The 24,691-nt window shown below is 38.7% G+C and overlaps 1 protein-coding gene across 1 annotated transcript in view; it reads right to left on the bottom strand.

Moving 5' to 3' along the window:
- Positions 1-504: 504 nt before the first annotated feature.
- The window catches only part of LOC148702441 (zinc finger A20 and AN1 domain-containing stress-associated protein 9-like), a 68,769-nt gene continuing 44,582 nt past the window's right edge, over positions 505-24,691 (bottom strand). The window contains exons 1-3 of the transcript XR_016396417.1: positions 23,332-23,920; positions 21,516-21,623; positions 505-757 (exon numbers count right to left, since the gene is read on the bottom strand). The gene's annotated coding sequence lies outside the window, so the exon portion shown is untranslated. Of the gene's footprint in view, positions 758-21,515; positions 21,624-23,331 lie in introns of the transcript that reaches the window.

Here is a 24,691-nt window from a genome sequence, read left to right as displayed (position 1 = left end):
ATCCATGAAATCAAGTCTGATGTGTCCATATGTAATGTTGCCATGAAGGTAGGCACAAGAAATTTTCATTGAACTTCTATCTCATGAGCAAATTTTTCAGTGCTGAATAAATCTAAAGAAACAATCAAGTTTCTTTAGTGCATTTCAGCTAGCTGCTTGATTCTAGGAAAAAATAATGAAGTCAAAGACCAAGAGCACTTTCAGTTCTATTCCAGGATCTAAGATAGATTATATAAAACATGCAGAATTAAACTGAAGAAAATTTTTTATCTGTACAAGTAAATAAGCTGTTTCACATAGACTTAAGTAGTCACTGCTGCAGCAGCATCAGCCCTTCACTACAAGTCACAGCCATCCAAGAATAACTCCTAAAAATATACCTACTAGGCAACAGAACTTGAACGTTCCCTGATGAATTTTGTTCAGGCCCCTACACAACCAAAATCACTCATATCTCAGTCTAAAAGGATTGCCTACAATAGTATTTGATTACTAATAATAACATCGAGGTCTAGTTCACTAAGCTTGTATCCTTCTGGCGCTGCAGTAAGAACACAGACAGTAACTTAACCGGTACTCAGTCCTCAGAATGGTGTTAAGATGATCATCCATCCTTGGTCCCCATACTTCGATGTCAAGCAAAACGCTGGAATGAGTAAGAAACTTGAAAGCACTGCAACAATCAAAAGTCCTTTCCGTGTTGTCAACTTGATCCATCTCTAAAGGGGCACGTATCTCCCTGTGAGGCCCTTTTGATCTACATTTTGAAAGATCGGAGAGGAACATCATTAACTCATTCATTCATTGAATAATGTATTTTTTATTACTAATTCATTTAATCTTTAATTATTATTTAACTGATATTGATTCATTTTCGTGCATACTAGGTAACAAAATGTCCCGAGGAAAACAATTCAAAGATGTGGAGTTCCAGCAGTCTCAGGTGGGATCTTTTTCTGCTCAGTCCATGCGATCCCAGCAGCCCCAGCAGCACGAGTCTGAGTCTCAGCGTGAGTTCTAGTGTCAGCACGATCCAGGCTAGGAGGTTATGGATGACTTGTATATCCAGGGTAATTTGATTTAAAGTGTATATATTAAGTTCATTTATAATCTAATTATTTTAATTAATTTGCCTCCAATGTTTTAGTGGATATTTTATTATTTTTCATAGATGAATAGGGGAGAGTGAGGATGACACGGGGTTCCTCTCGAGCACGGGATGTGGGGCAGCTTCGTGAGGATGAGAAGATAGTCGTCGAATGCAATGAACTAGGGCAGCCTATCAAGAGGGCTGGAAGCTTTTTATCAAGTTTCCTAGGATTAGTTGCGCGTAGGGGTCAGTTATGTCCACTCAACTATCATAAGTAGAATGATATGCTTCCTTCTTATAAAGTTGAGCTTCTTAAAGTTGTACAGATAAAGAATTGAATTTAATATTGTTAATTTGATACCTACTGTATGTTAATTTGTTTACTCTTACAATTTTAATTTTTTGATTTAATATTGTTCTAACATTATTTACTTTGGTGTAAAAAAAAGTCTGTGCTCCCTCCAGAGAGCCATGATTAGGGGCTAAAGTCCCTCAACCACAAATGGAAAGAATATAAGTCGAAGTTGAAGGCCGACTGGAAGCGCGAGGGTATGCCAGAGGAGGAGGTTGCTCGTGTTTGTCCTCCTGATGTATACCATCATCAGTGGAGAGAGCTTGTTCACTATTGGTTTTCCGAGAGAGGACATGTTATGTATACTCTCTCAATACCTTATATAATGTTTAATACATTTAATATATTACAATGTTTACTTTTTCCGTGGTAGACATATTCTGACATTGGTCGAGCCGCATGAGCATCTCAGACAGTTCCTCACATTTCAGACTCAAAGAGTTATGCGAGGCTCAGAGCTGAACTCGTAAGTTTCTTTGAAACTCTTGTAGCATATAGCATGTATCATGATATATAGCACTTCCAATATACTTTTTGGGCTCGTTTGGTTGGCGGGAAAAGAAGGGGGGAAAGTGTGGTCAACGGGAAAGTAATGAGATGCCTCTTGTTTGGTTGGAGTTTTCAAAGGAGAGAGAAGGGAAAGTTATATTCCCATGGGAATGTGATTCCCACATTTCATGGGAAAGTCTTTCCCATGAAAAATATGGGAAAGTTACTTTCCCATGAGGCGGGAATCACTCCATTTTTACTTTTTTCCAAAAAGTCCTTTCAGCATTAAAGAAGCATTAAAGAGGCATTAAAAACCTAATTTTTATTAAGGGCATAATAGGAATTATATATAACTTTCCTAGGAAAGCGGATGGCCAACCAAACATAAGCACCTTGAAAATTTGTCACTTTCCCATGGTCAACCAAACATGCCAAAAATACTTTCCTAGGCATCCTCTTCCTAGGAATTTGTTTCCCAGGAATCATATTCCTAGAAAGGAAAATGCTTCCCGCGAACCAAACGAGCCCTTTGTTGCAAATGGAAGACCATGGGAGGAAACCTGGTGAGGTGGAGTTCTATAAGATGACTCACATCCACCGCGATGGCAGCTTTGTCCGGAAAGAGTCGAGAGATGTAGTTGTATGTATTCATTAATAATTTATGCAATAATTTTTCATGTATTTCAATTTTTCAAAAATTAATTTGATTGTTTTTGAGAGATATAGGATAGAGCTACATCCCTTATTTCAGAGCGTATCGGAGAGTAACACTAGAGGTATCGAAGCACAGGTGTTTACCGAATTGATGGGCTCGGAGCGTTATGATCGAGTGAGGGGTTATAGCGTTGGAGTTACCCCCACTCAGTTGTCTGCAGTGGGTAGATATACTCAAGATGCTAGACAGAGTAGTAGCACTACAGAGGTTAATGATCTGAAGGCAGAGATACAAGAGTTGAAGCAGAGCCATCAGGCAGAGATACAATCCTTGAGGGCTCAGATTAATCAGATTACATCTTTGTTGCATCAGTTTGTCTCTCCTCAGGTAAATTACTACATCTACTAGAACATTTTACATAAGAATCATATTTTTTTTAAAGAGCTTAATAATTTTTGTATTCTTAACTTCTTAAGTTTTTTTTATTACAGGTTCCTGATACTTCATCTGCATGTAGAGATGGTGATGCCATCAACCCCTGAAGCTTTTATTTTGGAGTTTTATATGTATTTTTTTATGCTTTTCGAAGTATATTGTAAACGTAAATTGACAGTATGAATGCAATTTGACAATATGAATGTTTAGATAAATATGTTTGATTGTGCCATGTGTATATCTCGTTTAGTGTGTATGCCTTTGATTTTGTAAACAGAGTTTAAAAAATTTTTTAAATTTTTTTAAAAAAAATAATATGCTAACGACGCTTTAAAGCGTCGTTAAAAGCACGAACAGGTATCAACTAGCGACGCTTTAAAGCATCGGTATGTTTGACTTAACGACGCTTTAAAGCGTCACTAAATCGAACATTTACCGACGCATAAAAGCGTGCTAAATTGCGATAAGCGATGCTTTCATGCGTCCCTACGTTGTAAATTACCAACGCGAAAAAGTGTCGGTAAAGCGTCGCTAATTCCTGACGCTTTTTGAAGCGTCAGAAAATATTTTGTCCACTGTAGCATAGGCGACACTTTACCGACGCTTAGAAAAGCGTCGGGATGGTTTTTACCGACGCTTAAAAGCGTTGCTAATGGGTAAAAAAAGCATCGCTAATGCCCAATTTTTTTGTAGTGATAGGTTCATTATGTTGCATCTCCTTAAGATCTTCAGCAACAGACACAGCTAGTTTTCTCTTCAAGGAGTTCGGTTTGCCCTTCTTAATTTGGGTAGCAATAGTTCAAGGATGTGGTAGGGCATTATGCATCCATGTGACCATAGTCTTGTACTTGTAACTATGCCGAACTTGGAGGCAAGCATTGAGCTTGGAGGGTTTGCATTTGTTAAGTATCAATTTGGCTGATTTTGGTGTAGCCTAGACTAGATGTGGGTTTTCGATTCCCCATCTTCGAAAATCAACCTACAGGCTTTACTCTTCAGGCACTCGTCAACTTAGCCACCGAATAGCTTCATCCAAGGTGTCAGTTTGTGCAACGACCATCTGGTCTTGCATATCCTGGTGAAGCTCGTTAGAAACTTACCCAACTACCGGTACAAGTCTTATGGAAATGAAATCAAAAGGTGAGCTTGTCAAATTCTTCTTGGTACTCATGAATAGATCCAGTTCCTTATTTCAATTGGAGCATCTAAGTGTAAAGGTTCTGGGAGTAGTTTGAACCGATAGTCATCTTCCAGCTTCTCCCACATCCAAGACTCCATTGCAATGGGCCTCTCTTTATAGCAAACTGTCCTCTAGGGGAGACCATCAGATGCAAGTTAGGCCATTGAGATTAGCACTTACTTCCAATCTGATAGGTACTTCCAACTAAAATGGTCATCAATCAAGGGTATCTAGTCCAGAAAAACTTTCCCAAGAAGTCATCTACAATCAAGTGTAATCATAATAGTGCCATGGACGTTTTTAGCCGCTTAACCATAGCGTTGGAATTGTTGACTGGGTCCGTGGCAAATTGAGCTTGGTTGCTCCTCTGCTTGATGGTGGTGAGCTTGCAGCTGCCACCATCAAGCAGCATTGCTGACTATGGCTAGAAGCTATTGGCTAAGGATTTGATCTGATGATAGAAGAGCTACCATTAGATTAGATCATATGATAAGGGATGCTGTTAAATCATACTTAATGGTGGCAAAGTTATTGTCATTCAGAAGCTACCAATGATCGGACGGTGATCTTGCTTGCCATTGATTCAGATTTGATGGTCGGCCTACTACTCTCAGATGATTTCTGATGGTGGACTGTCATCAAAAAACCTTTGTAGCAAGTTGGAGTCTCCAATCAATTGTATCACTTTACCTCGTTAGGATTTGCCTACAATGGCAGGACTATGCTAGGGTTTAACTACAAGCAAGAGATGTTGGATGCTTGCAAGTAGAAAACACGTCACACCACCTGGTATCCCTAGCAAGACCACCGAACCCTGTTACCCTTCCGTAAAAGGGTTAGGGTTTTAATTGTCTTCACATACGGAAGGAATAATGTAATAATCAGAGGAGGAACCGTCAAACAACTCCCTTCTAACAGTCAGAAAACTTTCATCAAAATAAATATAGTAGCTACAATGAAACTTTGACTAGATGACCTTGATAATAGACCTCCCTCCATTAGAAGACTGTTTGGGACCTAGCTCAACTAGTGAACTAGATTAGCTATCTGAGATCCAAGTTCAAATCCAAGTAGGACCCCTTACTCTACTTAAAAATGGAATCAAGAATCTTGAAGAGTAGTAGAGTTTGAGAGCAATTAAAAGTCTTTGAAAGCATATGGTAGAACTTTGAAAAGGTTTTAAACTCAAAACCCTGACCTAAGAATGTTTACATCATAAAATAAACAAAGGCCAAAGAAAAAAATCAAGGACCAAGCTCTAATAGCAGAAAGAGTTGATGCAAGCTAGAAGAAAAAGTGCAAGCTTCAGAAAGAAAGAGTGGAAGTAATTAACTAGCCATGACTAAACCTAGAAATGTAAAATAAAATATGAAGTTTGAAATCTAAAGGCAAAGGAAACTAAGTGACCAAATTACCTAAGGATGATCAGCAACTCTTTACCTCGATGCTGAGAGGGCTTCATTATCATCAAAATTCCACCAACTCCTTCAAAGTGTGCCGCAACCAAGGGCTCCGCTAATTGACCAAATTTAATCCTCGAATGCACCGTGGTACCCTAGAATCCACCAAAGCTTAGTACTTTTATGCTACAAAGAAAGGCAGTTGATTGCTAGGAGATGGACAAAAGAAAAGCTAGGGCCGGATGATGCACCCTTTTCTTGGGAAGTATTTAAAGAGGTATTTTTGTGAGACACGGGCTGAAGTCGGCAGCCCCTGCCGACTTCAGCCCCGTTCTCTTTTTGGAAGGCCGGAACAGAGGATCGCGATTTGCGATCCTCTCCGGCTCTTCCGGGGATGATCGGGGCGGGGATGTCGCTAGTCCCGCGGCACCCCCCCCCCCCCTCCAGCTCATCCGCGGCCGAACCGCGGCCGCGGATCTTGCTCGGCCGCCGCGATCTTCGCGGCGGAGAGCCATCACGAGGGGGGTGATAAAAACCCCCCAAATCCTCCTCCCTAGGGCAAACCGAGCCCTCTTCCTCCTTCTCTTTCCTCCTTCCCTCCTCCTCCTCTCCGATCGGTGTGTCTTCCCGACCGAGCGCCGCCCGGATCCCCTCCGCGAGCTTCCCCTGCTCCGAGATCCAACCCCTCGGCTTCAAACATCGCCGCCGTCGCTTGACGCCGGACCAAGCCTCCCTCGGCCGGGATTTGCCACCTCCGTCGACCGCCGGTAAGCCCTCCTCCGTCGAGATCCTCCTCTCCTCTGTTTCAGCCCAAGCGGCCGAGATCATCATCTCGGTTGCTTCTCCTCCCCGTCGGTCCCTGCAACGCCGCCGGCCGCCATGGCGGCTGGCTGGCAGTCGATCGAGGGGTGGCCCCTGGCCACCCAAGCCGGCCACCCCCGCCGACCACCTCCCTCTCTCCTCCGTCTCTTCTTCTCCCCCTGTTCGTGGGGGGGAGTTTGGGGAGGCCCATCACGGGCCAAACTGGGCCGTTGGGCCCAGTCCATTGCAGGCCCAACTTGGGCCCAGTCCAGTCCGGTTGGGCCCAGTTGGGCAATACCCCCATGGGCCCAACTTGGATCCAGATCAAACCCGAGAATCCGAACCCGAACCCGAAACCCAAACCCATTTAACCAATAAACAGATTTTTTGCAGTTAAGCCCTTGGCAGTATGCTATTTCAGAAATAGGGACTCCTGTAATTTGTATTTGATCCCTATAGGAAAGATTTATCACATAAAGGCCCCCAACTATATTTATTTAGTCCCCTCACTCAAGTTTTATTATAGAATAGTACCCTGTAATTAAGTATTAGTCCCTGCAATAAATCTTATTGTATAAATGAACAAATTAGAAGCCAACCTTGGGGGCCCTATTTAGCCGAGTCTATGCGGGCCCATTGGGCCGAGTCCGATATGGGCCCTATCAGGCCGTGCCCATTATGGGCCAACTTTGGGCTCTGTTGGGCCATGTCCAATAGTATTATTTTTGAATTTTGCTTAGTCTGAAATTAACAAGAAATTAATTAAACTTTAACAGGTGAACCTGATCCGTCTACCTGAAGTAGGAATCAAGCGAGAAGAGGTAAGTAACTTAATACTTCGAGTGTGATTTCTAAATTATTTGATAAATAGATTAAATTCTGAAATATGTTTTGTATTTAGTAAAATGGGTCTGGCATGTTAAATTTCTGAAAATTATGCTTTGAAATCCGTAAACTATGACTGAAAAATTTATGAAATCTGTTTTTATATATATGTATTTTCAGCATGGCTATGATCTGTTCTGTTCTGTTCTGGCCCCGCCAATGGGGATTATACGTTGGCCCTGTCGACTTGTAATCTGTGAGGAACCGGTTTCGACACCGTACCACCGGTGATTAGAATAGTGGTATTTGGACACCGTACCACCGGTGCTTAATAATAGTGGTGTTTGGCACCTTGTGCAACCCATGCCACTGGGTTACGTGGCCGTAGCCTATTATGTTGAGATTCTGGTATAAGAGTTTTTGGAAAAATGATAATAAGTTTTGAAAACAACAAAACGATGTTATTTATGATTTATTCCAGACATTATCCTGTATTTTGATCTGATATGCTCTGACCCCACTCTGGGGTATTTTGTTGCTTACTGGGCTAGTGTAGCTCATTATTCTATTTTCTCCATTTTTCAGATTCAGAGGCTTGATCTCACGGGATTGAGGAGTGCGTTAGATTTTCCGACGAGTCCTTCAGTTATTAGTCCTTTAGTTAGATTGATTAAAGTATTTGACTTACGTAAGCATATGTTATTTGAAATTTTGTAAGACTGCTTTTGAGTAAATTTAAATAATTATGTCAGTTTTGAATATCTGTATTTGCTTTGATATGATCCGATGCCTTGCACGCCTGTGCGGCCCGCCGTGCGGGCGTGCGGCGTCTGCCGCGCCTCGGGCTCGGGGCGTGACAGATTTGGTGGTATCAGAGCTTAGGTTTCAGATTCCTAGGGATTGTGTTTGAAATAATTCTGATGGAGCTTAAGTTTTAGGATCTTTAGGATTCGTCGGAAAGTTTGAGAGATGGGTGGACATTAGGCCATTAGACGAAGATATTTATTTGCTTTTGCTATTGATAAATTTATATTATTTTATCAGAATTTTGAAATGCTAAAATTAAAATGCATCCTAATTATGGCTGTAACCAAAGTGTGAATAAGTTATTCTGAGAGTTTTCTTGGTAGAGCAATTTGTATTTCAATGATTAATTAGATTTCGACTAAATTAAGTGAAGGAATATTAATCATGAGATATTATCGTGCAATGTAATTATTTGGGAAGTTTAACTTGATATCAGGCACTGTGGATATTGCTTCTAGTTGAAGTTAATTATTTTGGTAGCAATTTAAGATTCATCTATAAAAAGATGTTTAAAGCTTGGACTAGAAAATATTCATTGAAATCTGTATGTGGATCATGCATGGAGCTCGTATATAGAAGGAAAATATACTTGGGGATGAGACTTAAGAGTTCTTATTTGGCTCTACTTGAGACTTGAAATAATTAAGATTGATATTTTGATGGAAAGTCAATTAGTAAATCTTGAGAATATTGGTGGATTAAAATGTTTTTGGGTTGGTCGAAAATAGGACTTGTTTGATTTGGAAAAGTTCTTGATGCTTTTCCTTGTTAAAAATAATATAAAAAAAAAGATTATTGGAAAGTATAATACTTTTGATTTTGATCGATATGGATATCATTGTGTTATTAGTAGATTCTCTAAGTCTAGTAGATTTACAAGATCCCGAAATGTTTGCAGTACTGCAAATAAAAATATTTTACTTATTTGAGGAGTTGATCTCAATGTAAAATCATAGAGTTTATATCTTTGTGGAATTTCTTGTAAATCTTTGAACCAGATTATTAGATTCTTGTTAGTTAAATATTTATAAATCAAGGCTATGAGTTGATTATGGATTTTGTATCACCGTATGAGAAATGCAAGGGGGATTTCATGAGAGGCCAAAATAAGTTTAGCCTAAAAGAAAAGATTCGGGATGATTAAATAAGCTCCTGAGTAAGTTAATCGATCGAGAATCTTTTAATTATCGAAGCTTCGAATAAATATCAACTTGTATAATGGAATTGTTAAGGAAAACTATAATTGGCTTAGTTCAAATTTGGATCTAGAATATGATTGCTTGATTATATGATGGTACAAATACGATAACTATCTTAAGGGTTAATCATGATCTAGTGTACTTGGGAAGCAAGGATAAAATTTTGTTTGGATATTAAAAAAAAAAAAATTTGCTGATGATGTGGGATCAATAAGAAAGTTTGGAAAATATTGATCTGAGTTGTGCAGCAGAAATTTGATTAACTGAGTAAATTTAAACTGGTCAAAAATATTGACTGTGTTTTGGTAACATGTTATGATGAAAGACTATGTTATTCAATAATGAAAGATTTTGTTAATAAGGGAAGGTGAACACTATTGATTCTCAGGTCAATCCTGATATGATTATGTTATTTCTTGGATAGACTTTGCTATTTTTGGGTATGCTAAGAAACTAATAATAATAATGATAATTTGAACGTATCATGACTCGGGTTAGTTGATTGATGACCAAATATGGTCTAATTTGTTAAATATCTGAATAAACCATGCATTATTTGCTCTCATCTTATGATTTATAAGTTTAAGTTAAAGGCTTTGTGGCATATTGAATCATGGTATCAATACTTTGCCTTCTTAGACCTACTTTTGCGATTTGATACAAATCATTTTTGAGATAAATCGTTGCTATCTAATGATTATCAGTACATGTTCATTTTGTGAATCATATTCTTAGCAACATAATAATTTGACTCTAAGGTTAGTCATTATCCTTTGAGGGATCAGCACACTACCGGTTGCTTCTGTTTATGCTTATATACTATTTGATACTGGTGCTGCACATTCATTATGTCATCGATATTTGTGCGAAAACATGATCTACCTTGCATGCTGTTAGAGTATGATTTGCATGTTAACACCCCTGCTGGAAGTGGGATGATGGGTAATCAGGTCTGCAAGACTTGTCCGGTTCAGATAGTAGGTAAAGACTTGCCTGCTGATTTGATAGTTATAGATACGCATGACTTTGGCATAATTCTCGGTATGGGCTACTTAGCATCACACTTTGCTACCATTAACTGTCATGAAAAGCGGATAAAATTTTAGATCCCTCGAGATACTGAATTCAGCTTCATCGGCAGTGGTGCATATACCTCCCCTCGAATTATTTCTGCTATGCAAATTAAGCGACTACTTAGAAAGGGGAGTATGGCATATATTGCCACAGTGGTTGACACTAGACAGTCAGATCAAAGATTTGAAGATATCCCAGTAGTAAATGAATACCCCGATGTCTTTCCGGAAGACCTCCCTAGCTTGCCACCAGATAGAGAAATTGATTTTGCAATTGATTTGATTCCTGGTACCACACCAATCTCTAAGACCCCCTATAGAATGGCTCCAGTTGAAATGAAAGAATTAAAGGAGCAGTTGCAGGATCTTCTTGATAAGGGTTTCATCAGACCTAGTGTTTCACCTTGGGGAGCCCCAGTCTTATTTGTAAAGAAGAAGGATGGTAGTATGAGATTATGTATTGATTATCGAGAGATAAATAAAGTAACAATAAAGAACAAGTATCTTCTACCAAGAATTGATGACTTATTTGATCAGTTAAAGGGGTGATGCGATTTGGAATACGTGGAAAACTCAGTCCACGCTATGTGGGCCCCTTTTGAGATTCTGGAAAGAGTAGGAGCTGTGGCATACAAATTGACACTCCCACCTTCACTGTCTGGAGTCCACAACGTTTTTCATGTTTATATGTTAAGAAAGTATATTCCAGATATGAGCCATGTGGTAGAAGTGGCTCCTTTGCAGCTTAGAGAAGATTTGACATATCCTGAGCAGCCTGTACGTGTGGTTAATAGAAAAGAGCAAGTATTGAGGAGGCACACGATTCCTTATGTTAAGATCCAGTGGAGCAATCACTCAGAACGTGAAGCCACGTGGGAGCTGGAGGACAAGATGAAGGAAAAATATCCGGACCTTTTTGCAAGCTAAGGTATGTTAAATTTCGAGGACGAAATTTTTCTAAGGGGGAGAGAATGTGAGACACGGGCTGAAGTCGGCAGCCCCTGCCGACTTCAGCCCCGTTCTCTTTTTGGAAGGCCGGAACAGAGGATCGCGATTTGCGATCCTCTCCGGCTCTTCCGGGGATGATCGGGGCGGGGATGTCGCTAGTCCCGCGGCACCCCCCCCCCCTCCAGCTCATCCGCGGCCGAACCGCGGCCGCGGATCTCGCTCGGCCGCCGCGATCTTCGCGGCGGAGAGCCATCACGAGGGGGGTGATAAAAACCCCCCAAATCCTCCTCCCTAGGGCAAACCGAGCCCTCTTCCTCCTTCTCTTTCCTCCTTCCCTCCTCCTCCTCTCCGATCGGTGTGTCTTCCCGACCGAGCGCCGCCCGGATCCCCTCCGCGAGCTTCCCCTGCTCCGAGATCCAACCCCTCGGCTTCAAACATCGCCGCCGTCGCTTGACGCCGGACCAAGCCTCCCTCGGCCGGGATTTGCCACCTCCGTCGACCGCCGGTAAGCCCTCCTCCGTCGAGATCCTCCTCTCCTCTGTTTCAGCCCAAGCGGCCGAGATCATCATCTCGGTTGCTTCTCCTCCCCGTCGGTCCCTGCAACGCCGCCGGCCGCCATGGCGGCTGGCTGGCAGTCGATCGAGGGGTGGCCCCTGGCCACCCAAGCCGGCCACCCCCGCCGACCACCTCCCTCTCTCCTCCGTCTCTTCTTCTCCCCCTGTTCGTGGGGGGGAGTTTGGGGAGGCCCATCACGGGCCAAACTGGGCCGTTGGGCCCAGTCCATTGCAGGCCCAACTTGGGCCCAGTCCAGTCCGGTTGGGCCCAGTTGGGCAATACCCCCATGGGCCCAACTTGGATCCAGATCAAACCCGAGAATCCGAACCCGAACCCGAAACCCAAACCCATTTAACCAATAAACAGATTTTTTGCAGTTAAGCCCTTGGCAGTATGCTATTTCAGAAATAGGGACTCCTGTAATTTGTATTTGATCCCTATAGGAAAGATTTATCACATAAAGGCCCCCAACTATATTTATTTAGTCCCCTCACTCAAGTTTTATTATAGAATAGTACCCTGTAATTAAGTATTAGTCCCTGCAATAAATCTTATTGTATAAATGAACAAATTAGAAGCCAACCTTGGGGGCCCTATTTAGCCGAGTCTATGCGGGCCCATTGGGCCGAGTCCGATATGGGCCCTATCAGGCCGTGCCCATTATGGGCCAACTTTGGGCTCTGTTGGGCCATGTCCAATAGTATTATTTTTGAATTTTGCTTAGTCTGAAATTAACAAGAAATTAATTAAACTTTAACAGGTGAACCTGATCCGTCTACCTGAAGTAGGAATCAAGCGAGAAGAGGTAAGTAACTTAATACTTCGAGTGTGATTTCTAAATTATTTGATAAATAGATTAAATTCTGAAATATGTTTTGTATTTAGTAAAATGGGTCTGGCATGTTAAATTTCTGAAAATTATGCTTTGAAATCCGTAAACTATGACTGAAAAATTTATGAAATCTGTTTTTATATATATGTATTTTCAGCATGGCTATGATCTGTTCTGTTCTGTTCTGGCCCCGCCAATGGGGATTATACATTGGCCCTGTCGACTTGTAATCTGTGAGGAACCGGTTTCGACACCGTACCACCGGTGATTAGAACAGTGGTATTTGGACACCGTACCACCGGTGCTTAATAATAGTGGTGTTTGGCACCTTGTGCAACCCATGCCACTGGGTTACGTGGCCGTAGCCTATTATGTTGAGATTCTGGTATAAGAGTTTTTGGAAAAATGATAATAAGTTTTGAAAACAACAAAACGATGTTATTTATGATTTATTCCAGACATTATCCTGTATTTTGATCTGATATGCTCTGACCCCACTCTGGGGTATTTTGTTGCTTACTGGGCTAGTGTAGCTCATTATTCTATTTTCTCCATTTTTCAGATTCAGAGGCTTGATCTCACGGGATTGAGGAGTGCGTTAGATTTTCCGACGAGTCCTTCAGTTATTAGTCCTTTAGTTAGATTGATTAAAGTATTTGACTTACGTAAGCATATGTTATTTGAAATTTTGTAAGACTGCTTTTGAGTAAATTTAAATAATTATGTCAGTTTTGAATATCTGTATTTGCTTTGATATGATCCGATGCCTTGCACGCCTGTGCGGCCCGCCGTGCGGGCGTGCGGCGTCTGCCGCGCCTCGGGCTCGGGGCGTGACAATTTTTTCCAAAGTATCTGATTCCAGAAATTCTGAGAGTTCAATCGATTGGAGCAGGGCAATATGACAGTTGCTCAATATGCAGCAAAGTTCAAAGAAAGATCAAGATATGCTCCAACATTGATATCAATGGAGAGCGGTTGGGCTAGAAAATTCAAAAATGGACATAGCAGTTAGATCCAGCAAATGGTTACTGCATTCAAGCTGCCTACTTATAAAGAGGTTGTTAATAAAACCCTAGTTATAGAAAAAAGACTCAATGATGCTCAAACTGCGTGGGAAAAAGTTTTGAAGAAGAGATCCATATCGGAAAATTATCGAGGTCAAGGCAATAAGAATGTTGAAGCAAAGGCTAAGAGGCCTAATAATGCTACTCCAATGATAAAACTTCATGCAAGGGTGACATCAAGTGCTATAAATGTGGTGGACCCGCACCAAAGAAGACCGACCCAACGGCCCTCTCTCTCTCTCTCTCTCTCTCTCTCTCTCTCTTGGGTGGCAACATGAAGAACCCCCCCTCCCTCTTCTTGGGTGTGGCGGCTCTCCCTGATACCACAAAGGAGAAGGAGAAGAAGCCCTAAAACAGGGGCTCCTTCTTCTTCGAGATGGATCATTCCATCCTGTTGCACGTGAGACTGAAACTTGGGACTAGGCCAGTCAAGTGGACCGGGACCAAGTCCAAAGTCTCACATTCCCCCCTCCTAAAAAAAAAAATCGTCCCCGAAATTAACTCACTTAAGGCTTCAAATTTTGAAAGTTTGGAAACATCATATCATTCCTGAGCTTCTAAACAATCTCCATCTCGAAATGCAACCTCACAAGATTTTGGCAAAATCATGGCATCTCAAAACTTAATCCTTTCCATCTATGATTCATAGCAAGTTTTTTTGATCTCTTTCAAAATAAGACTAACCTTCCAGCCTTGGATTAAAATACCATAATTCTTTTCTCCAAGAAATTAATTTCTCTTGATTAATTCCACATAGAAATTTAATCGGTTAAATATAAGTAGGAGAAAGCTTTAGTATCAAAGGCTCCTCGTTTTTTTCCCATAATAAAATAATTAATCTTTGTCTTAGGAAAGCCTCAAGCCCCTTTCAAATAGCCAGATTAACAATGTCAGAATTAGGAATAGGAGATCCATGTTAAAACATTTCAGGTCTAAGTCCAACCAAGTAACCATCAATCCGTTAACACTAAATTTAAGATGCCCAAGATTCTCCCAAAAATTGTCAACAATAGAAAAACCTACTGATGAAAATTACATAGCTACCTCCAAATTATTCATAGAACCAACAACATTCTTCTCTACTAGAAGACTAACTCAAGTCTTCCAATAATTCTACTTACCAATACAACTTCATCTTATCATAAGAATAAGGTCCAATACCTCCAAATTTAGTTCTTTTTTAGATGATGTAAGTCAAACTTCTCTCTCTCATAAATAAAATCAACGTCTTAAGTTTGAATAAGAACATCAAAATTATTTTTTTTTGGTCAAAATATCAACTTCTCTTGATTAATCGATCTATTACAAGATTAGATCATAAACAATTCTAATCCACTCCTTATAAAATATTCATCAAAATCAATGGATAACCTTGATTTCTTTCAATCAGATAGAGGGTTGATATTAATTGAAGAAGTTCAAGCTTCAAATTCAAAAGAAAAGAGGTCTACACCAAAATATTCTAGACCGAAGGTCAAAATTGATAGCCCATTAATTCTAGTCTCAAGATGCTAAGAATTTCTTTAGCATGACATAAAATTGGAGAACCTAAAATAGTGCAGCGATATCCAAGAATCAAAACATTTGCTTTTCGTTTATCAAAAAAATCTTACTACACAAGAAAATAGATCAATTCTTTTGTTTTTAAAACTTGTCGAATCAAAAAGATAATACTTCTGACCAACTTAAAAAAAATAATTCAGACCACTACGCTTTCGCTGCGCACTCTGATTCAAACCACCAAAATTCTTTGGATTCACTAATAATTTTTGATCAAAATACTGCTTTGTATTATGAACTAAAGAGATCCAAAATTTCAATTTCCACGTAAAGCCTAAAAAGAAATCTTTGATTCTCGTCCCCTAATTTACCTCGAGCACATCCGTCTAGATTCACCCTCGAGTCAATTGATGCATTCAAACCATCATATAGGCTAGTTACTATGATTCAAAATTGATTGAATCTTAATTCTCTTATTAGTTCAACTAGAGGATTCTAAGTCAAACTACAAGTAAAATCAACCCGAAGAATTCTCTCAATGCTCTTCCAAACTAGAAGACGTTAAATCAATATGAATGAATAAAACCGACTCAACCATCTCTCCTAAAGTTTTCTTCATCGAGATCTTCAGCATTTATCAAAAATCTTTCATCATAACCATGTAAGCTTCTAAAATTCAAATTCTTTATGCAAATCTAGATTTGATCAGCAACCGCAACAATATTGACAAAAGACCCTAGATCGGCTTAAATCCAAACATTGAATTGAAGTTTCATATACATCATATAGTCTCCGATAGACATGAACAAGATCTACTATTTGGAACCAAAGACGATAATATAAATTATTAATAATTCCACCGAGATGAATACTTTCTAATCTCCAATAAAATTATTTCTTCAAGATTGATAATTATTCCTTAATTCTTTCAAAAGCATAAGCTACAAATTTAAGAGAAAATAGATCTATGCTAAAACATTCTAAATCCAAGATCAGCTAATGCAGAAACTATTAATCCTAGACTTGGGATGCCAAATTTCTCTCTCTCTTTTTTTCATAGCAAATAGAAGAACCTACTAATAATACGATAATATTTGTATCAGTCAAAATAAAAAACACTATCCTTTTCATTGATAACGAAATTCTCCTCAACAAGAAAACCCATCAGAAAATATTTCTCAATCACAGAGTTAATATCGTTGACCATCTTAAAATAATTTAAACAACCAATATTCTCATAATTTACTAAATCATTTCCAATCAAAATCCCAATTTGCATTGTAATTTGAAAAGATCTAAAATTTCAAATTCGAGGTAAAGCCAAAGAATAATTCTAGAATTTCATCCCAAATATATTTTCCATCTACATACATGATCCACGTATAGTTTTCAATCCTCAAAGAATATTTCAATGAATATCATATATATATATATATATATATATAGCCCAAGCCTTAAACAACATTTCATATGTGAACCTTAACTTGTCACTGAATTAATTAACTTCAAGCTAGAAGTAACATCATAGTACCCGATATCAATCTGAACTTCCAAAATACCTACATTGTACGATAATATTCCATAACTAATACTCTTTCACTTAACTTAGTCAAAATCCAATTAATCATATCTTGGAATACAAATTACTCCACCAAGAAAACTCTCAAAATAGCCTATTCATACTTTGGCTATAAACACAGCTAGCATTCTGATTTCAGCATCACAAAATTCAGATAAGATAACACAAATTTACCACTAACAAAAGTAAACAAAGATATTTGTCTTCTTGCCCCATCTCTCAAACTTTTCGACGAATCCTAAGAATCCTAAAAGCTAAGCTCTGATATAACTAATCATTATTCCCTAGTAATCTTGAACCCAAGCTCTGATACCACTTAAGTTGTCACGCCTCCGGCCCAAAATCGCGAGGCGAGGGAACGTGCCAACCGCCGCACACCCGTAGGAAACTCTCCCCACGAGCATGCAAGGCATCTTAACCAACATCTCAATTATATAAATCCAAAATAATTCAACTAAATAAATGCAATCTTATTTCATTGACTAACTCAAGTCATAAAGTCTCACAGTTCTAAATACATAACGGAACAATAATGTACCAACATGCAAAACTTATTTCTTAAAATAACAAAACCTTGCAATGTCCAACAATCTTAATGAATGTCCAAGATAACAGTTCAACTTAAATAACCCTAATCTAAGATAGCTTGCGCCACAATCCTTCTAGTCGCTCTTCCAATTTGGAACCCCAATAGACTAGTTCTCGAAATCTGTAAAACAACAAGAAATTGTATAACGAGCTAAACAGCCCAATAAATAATGAACACTCTAGCGAGATAAATCGGCAATAATATGTAGAAAATAAATATATATGCAGTTCCAAGGTATAAGTCAAATATTTCTTAAATTTTTAAGATTCTTTTCACGATTTCGAGATTCTTTCGCATATTTAATTTATGTTGTCGATGTTGGACTATGACCACATGTTCCCTGTGGCAGAGTCATCAACACCGACTAATCTTCTTGCGGTGAATCCTTCAGGACAGTCAATTGTCAACGTATCTGCTCCCATTGGCGAGGTCCTCAACATAGCCAGGTCGAAGTTCAATTAACTCTCTATTTCATATTTCAGTTATGAAAACATGCAGTGTCAAACCAAATATCATTCATATCTTAATTTCTTTCAATTTATCATATTCAACTCAATAGCCGAAAACTATGACCACATGTTTCCAGTGCCAGGATCATATCACCGACTAATGCTCTTGTGGTACTAATGTATTAGCCCCCATTGGCAAGGTCCTCAACATAGCCCAACTGCGAGTCCGAATCTATTATGAGTTATTATTATCTTTTCTTGCATTATGTTCAAGGCTCTAAACCGAAAATATGATATCGAATCAATCAAACATAATCCAAAACGAAAGCAAATACGTTCAATCGGAATTATACAATATTCTAAAAACAGACATATAACACCATGCATCGAATTTGTAAATCAAGAATAACTCGACTCGAGAAAATATTTATAACTTGCCGATAAATCTAAAAAAAAGTTACATTACTTACTTTGCGAACGCGATCCACAACAAATCCAATTAATTTCACAAATCCCTCGCAGAACCTAATATCCAAAAATCACATTCTTCTTTTAAAATTCATCACAATATATATATACAAAAGCTTAAATTTTAATATCCTCCTATAGCTGATCCTGCAGAAGTGCCTAGCACCCCGAGTTCGGGTTCATACCCGTAAACCATCCCCTCTTTATTTATTTATTTATTTTCTTTTTCCTTCTTTTCTTTTTCTTTTCTTCTTTTCTTTTTCTTTTCCCTTCTCCTGACTCCTCTCTTCTCGTTTGGTGAAATAGGGGGCCCGTGTCCCCCCTTCTTCCCTCTCGGTCGGATTCAAGGGTGACCGTGGTGGCCGGCCCCGATGGCGACAGGAGGCGGCAGAGCAAGCCTGACCACCCCCGACGGCTGGCGGCGGCGAACACGCCGGTGGCTAGAGCCCACGGGCCGAAGCAAAGCACCCCGTTTTGGACCCAAATCCGGCGCTTGGCCGACTCCAAACCACAACACCTCATGGCCAAGCACTGAGAGAAGAGGAAAGAAAGGCTAGGGACTCTTACATCCGCTTCGATGAAGATCCGGCGCCTCTCTTCCTCTCCGGCGGCAAAGGAAGAAGAAGGCTACCCGAACCGAAGAAGACCGACCCAACGGCCCTCTCTCTCTCTCTCTCTTGGGCGGCAACACGAAGAACCCCCCCTCCCTCTTCTTGGGTGTGGCGGCTCTCCTTGATACGACAAAGGAGAAGGAGAAGAATCTCTAAAATAGGGGCTCCTTCTTCGGGATGGATCCTTCCATCCCGCTGCCTCGTGCGTTTTTGGGTGTGGCGGCTCTTCCTGATACCACAAAGGAGAAAGAGAAGAAGCCCTAAAATAGGGGCTCCTTCTTCGGGATGGATCCTTCCATCCCGCTGCTTCACGTGCAACGCACGGGAGGCCGAAACTTGGGACTGGGCCGGTCAAGTGGACCGGGCCCAGTTCCAAGGTCTCACAAATATAGTGCTCATACATGTTGTCCAACTTTCTTAGGTCACTCATTGCCAACCATGCAACATACAACAATTAATATGCAAGTAAAGAAAAAGAACACATTACTGGCAAAGATTTGTTACGTAAAGTGGTCTGACATAATTTTCCATACAAGTATCATGATAGGATAATGAGCCTCATATGCAAGCATAATTATAGAAATACACACCTACACACACAACTTACTCAAATGAATATTACCAACAAAAAAAAAATAGTGGCAACGCACACAAAAACACATGCATATTATGTGCACAAGGTAAGCTGTATGAACACTCTAGGATTAATAAGTAAATCATCATATACAGTTAATATATTTCGGTTTCTTATCTGCTATCTCATTGTCCTCAATATCATAAATTGTTGTACATAAAACATATAGACTAGGAATCTAATTTTAATGCTTAGGGCATATTTTCTAAGTGCCATCAACTGTTCTTGTGAAACCCAAAGCATCATGCATGTGGCTAAAAGAATACTATGCTGGACAGGTGTCAAGCACTGGAAGAAGGCCTACTATGCTCTTGGTAGCGTGAGCAGATAAATAGAGGGGCAGCAAGAAATATAATCCCACCATTTCATCATCAACATGCCGAAGAATTAATACCAGTTTGGCTAACATTAGGATTTAACTTCATTAACTTTGTTTCGTCCAATTAATCAAAAAATTAAAAAAGAGGAGGAAAGAAAGGAAGAAAATTTACCTAAAGACTATCGTCACGGCCATTAACTACAAAAAAACTGGGCATACCTATTAAAGGCTTTTATTTTCCATATAGGAGCCATAAATGGTAAGAGCCAGGACTATAATAACTGGACTAAGGCATTACTGAGACTTGAAGATGCTACTAGAATTTGTCATTCTCTTGCTGAAGTGCACTACAAAGTGTGCAGGCAGGAAAAAGTGACAAACTTTTTGAAGCAATAGGATAAATTAAAAGAAAAAAATAATTTGATCATTGTTCTAGACCAAGAAGTGAGTTTGTCTCAAACCAACTCATTTAGTAACTTCTTGTGCACGATCCAGAAAAGCAAGTTACTGGCTTTAGCTGATGTCTCGCTCAAGTTGCAGAAGATCTATTTGTGATCACCTATTCTCTAACCATTTGAATGTCTAAAATAATCTTCATAAGCAACAATTGCGAGACTTGACAAGCACAGGGTTTGAAGTGATTGATGCTCTTCATGCTTATGAATACACACTTGACACCAATTCCTAAAGTATTGCCTGTGCTAATAGCGTAATACACAGTATCAGTGGATTAATGGCACGAGTTAAACATGTCTTGACTCATCCTCATTAAAATTAAGTATTAGTTACGTATTTAGTTATGAGATTACAATCTGCTCTGACACATTCTACGACATTCATACATAATAATATCGTATTTAAGAAAGAATGATCTAGAGAATCTTATATAATATTGTTGAATCTAAAATCATAAATCAAATTAAGTTTCCAATTGCAGTTCTCAAGATTTAAAATAACCACCTGATAGAGTTGAAGTTAATTATACAAGTAAACATCTCAACCATACTGGGACTCTGTATGATTTAAATCATGATTAACACAACAGATGACTGGATCAAAATAAAGACATTGGAGAATTATAATCATTATTCACATATAGTATATAGTAAAATTGAGAACATAAGTATGTTTTATATTGAAGTACGCTGCAAAGGCCATTCAAGACAGATAACATTTTTCAAAATGGAATTAAGGTCGTGAATGGAATAAAAATCAAAAGGAGAATTAACCCGTCGTTGAGGACTACAACATCTTCTCATTGCCTGAGCATTTTACCATATAGGACAGAAGATCAAAATCAAAAAGAAAGGGGGAACAAATTTCTCATTAATCAACATTCGATACAATTGTGACAGTTGTGTCATTGATTTCAGCAATTAGGTAAAACCTAATCAATCAAGATGTGTTAAAAATCATATGATTGCAACATATTTAAATCCACTAATTAATCTAGTATCCTCTATAAAATTATGATGAGGAATTGAGGATAATGATCAAGTTTTTCTAGGCAAACAAAAGAAAGCTAGAGCCTTTGACAAATCCTTTATTTACATAAGTATATCATGAACAATATCAGTTGTGAAAGGCAAATAAAAGTCAACTTCTCAGTTACTTCTTCCAGTTAGAACCATTGCTATAGTCAAAAGCCAAGGAAAAAGTACCTGCACAAGCCCTTGCATTCAAGCAAAATATAAGAAATGTTATTTGTAGTGATGGGTTACTGTACCACGTGCAACATCAACTTCCATGGTTTTTCCATCGCGACACACCTAGAAAAAAAAGAAAAATCCAAATAAACTTTCAATAAGCATCACCAGTAGCACAAGTGACAAAGTAAGAGGTAAAATATGTCTAAAGCACTACCATATGGACATTTGTAGATTCATAATGTCCTTATATATGGGTATGACGAGGCATCTCTTGCCCAGGAGCCTAGTCAAAAATTTAGTTCTTATTCAAAAAAATGATTTCCTAGGATGCACTGGCCTTAACAACAAAGCTATTTCAATGACAAGAAAGCTCGTAATCAGACAACCATCAACACCAAGTGCAAAAGAAAGTAGTTCCAGGTCCTCCAGGAAAAGAATCACTTCCATGAATGCCACAATAACCAAAAAGCCAAACACCAATGTTATAATTATTTTAAGATGTCTTGACGGCATCCAACTATTATGCCTTTAGAAGATTCTAAAAGTCTATCACAGAGCCGACATACAAAACATTTCTCACGTAAAATCATATAACACAGAGTGGGTACAGCTTTTTCAAGCAAAACATTAAATTCGAACAGCAGAAATATAAGGTCAATGACTCCAACAAAGACATTGATAATACCAAATACACAAGCCTTAATTTCAACTACACAAACAAAGTAGAGTTAGGGAAGAAAAAGCAGCTCCAAACTCCAAAGTATGAACAAACAGTAGTCCATGAGGAAAAAAACGAAAATAAGTTTTTAGCAGGCCATTGTTTTCCATTTTAACAAAGAGCACAAATGGGCCAAATAAACAAACCTTAACTTTAACTCCACACTAGCATGCATAAATAGAATTGCAAATATAAAACATGAGGTAGCATCTACAATGGGAAAAGGCATTGAAGACATCTTGCAACTTAAAAACGCTATGGCCACTTAAGAGGAGCTCCTGCACTTTCTATCGCACCTTGACATCTGGATCCCAAATTAGGAAGCCCCAAGTCAAAATACTTATATCAAACTCCAAGAATGGGTAAATGAGAAGCAACAAGCAATTTCAAAAAGCAACAACCAATTAAATTGGCTGTACAGTGATTTTTATAACCAAAAAAAAAAAAAAATTGCATGGCATTCCAGCGGAAATTGATAGAAAAATAGTACAGCACACAAAATTGAAATAAAAAGGCTAAAAGTTCTTCACTTGCTTTTTTTAATTGATTTCCAAAAGATATGGGTCATTTCATCCCCTGCACCCCAAAGCTAGCAAAAAAGAATGATTTTAGGCTAAAATATTTTTACAAGAGTCTGTAAACAAGTTAAAACACCATCACGGATACAACACTGACATTTTTGTGCAATTTGTCCATAAAGATAAGCTGTGAATGAACGACAACTTCCTATCACAATGAAACAGTAATTTTAAGTAAATAACACAGCATCTTAAATCATGAATATGTACTACCTGGAACCTCCCATCCAATGCAACATTTCAGTGCAATTTGCCCATGAAGATGAACTATGAATGAACAGCAATGTCTTATCATGATGTTATAATGAACTGAAGTAAATAGCACTGCATGTGAAATAATTTGGCAATGAATGTTTCAGAAACAAAGCATATGAATCTGAAACAAAAACTAGTGGTATATGAGAGCCCAGTCATATACAAACATGAGTAAATTAAGACTGCAAAAGAAATAAAATAACAATAAAATAGAACAGTCTTGCTAGTGTAAAATGTTCGGGCACCAAAGAAAGGGAATTGCAATATTTTCCAATACCTAGATCAAGTTGCCGAAACTTTATACAGATAACTGGCTCTCAAACTTCTGTACATGTAGAAAAACATGTGTTAAGAAAAACAGGAAGAAAAGTAATTACTCAAAAAATTTGGTTATCCAGGCACCCATACACTTAAAATGCAGTCAAGGCGGAGATCCATGTTTACATAGATCAAATACGGCATAAGTCAAGGATGCTGCAGAAACGAGACTTTAGCTGGAACCAACATTTTGCATTTGATTTCTATTTCATATTTGTAATGGAAAAACAAATATTGTGTTTAATATGATGATAATAAAACTATGAGACCACAGGGAACAGTTAAGAGAATATAGGTCAACAATCAGCAAAACTATTCTAGAGAACACAAAGTGAGGATGCGAATGCAATAGTCCAACCTATTCTACTAATCCCCCCTAGAATTACCAAAGAACCTAACAAGATCAATATATAACCAACCATCCTTCCAAGATCATACAGCTGGTATCCAACAATGGCTACTCATCAATACTTAACCAAGAACCTAACAAGAATGATATTTATGCAGCATCCTACTAAGATCGGTTAATAGGTATCCATCAATTCAAAAGGAAGAGGAGTAATCAACTGGTGTAACTTGTCCACAAAGATAAACTGTGAATGAATGACAACTTCCTGTCACCATGATTCGATGATTTGCAGCGAATAACACTACATCTTGAAATCAGTTGACAAAATAAATGTTTCAAAGACAAAATAGGTGAATCTGAAAAGATCTCCTGTGGAATAAGAGAGCCAAGTCATATCCGAAAGTGAGTAAACTAAGAAGTTTGAAAGAAAAAAAAGAAAACTGTAATTAAATAGCTCAGTCCGGTAAGTGATAAAATATTGCAGAACCAAGACTTCAGCTGGAACCAACGTTTGCATTTGATTTCTATTTCATATGTGTAATGGAAAAACAAATATTGTGTTTAATATGATGATAATAAAACTATGAGACCATAGGGAACAGTCAAGAGAATATAGGTCAACAATCAGCAACACTAAGCTAGAGAAAATAAAGTGAAGATAGGAATGCAATAGCACACATACAGCAGACAAGCCAGGTTTATTCCTCTAAACCTAGTCCCTGGAGGAAATTAATTGAAAATCTCCAGTAACAGATACCATAAAGAAGTTGATTATAGTAAAAGTGTTTACAAAAAAATGAAATTGCAAAAGGATCAGACGATTTAAGACTACTAATACCATAAACGAACTGATACAAAGCAAAATCTTTAGTAAAAGATACTAACATCAGCAATAAAAACAGGTCAACTATCAAATCAATACAGCAGAAGTTCAAACCAGAATACACCTCTAGAGAGTGCTGGTATTCCA

The sequence above is a fragment of the Phoenix dactylifera genome, chromosome 9 (assembly GCF_051530095.1).
Source record: "Phoenix dactylifera cultivar Ajwa chromosome 9, Ajwa_hap1_PhDact_Kaust_v1.1, whole genome shotgun sequence".
NCBI classification, from domain to species: domain Eukaryota; kingdom Viridiplantae; phylum Streptophyta; class Magnoliopsida; order Arecales; family Arecaceae; genus Phoenix; species Phoenix dactylifera.
This window is presented reverse-complemented; position numbering and strand designations above follow the sequence as displayed.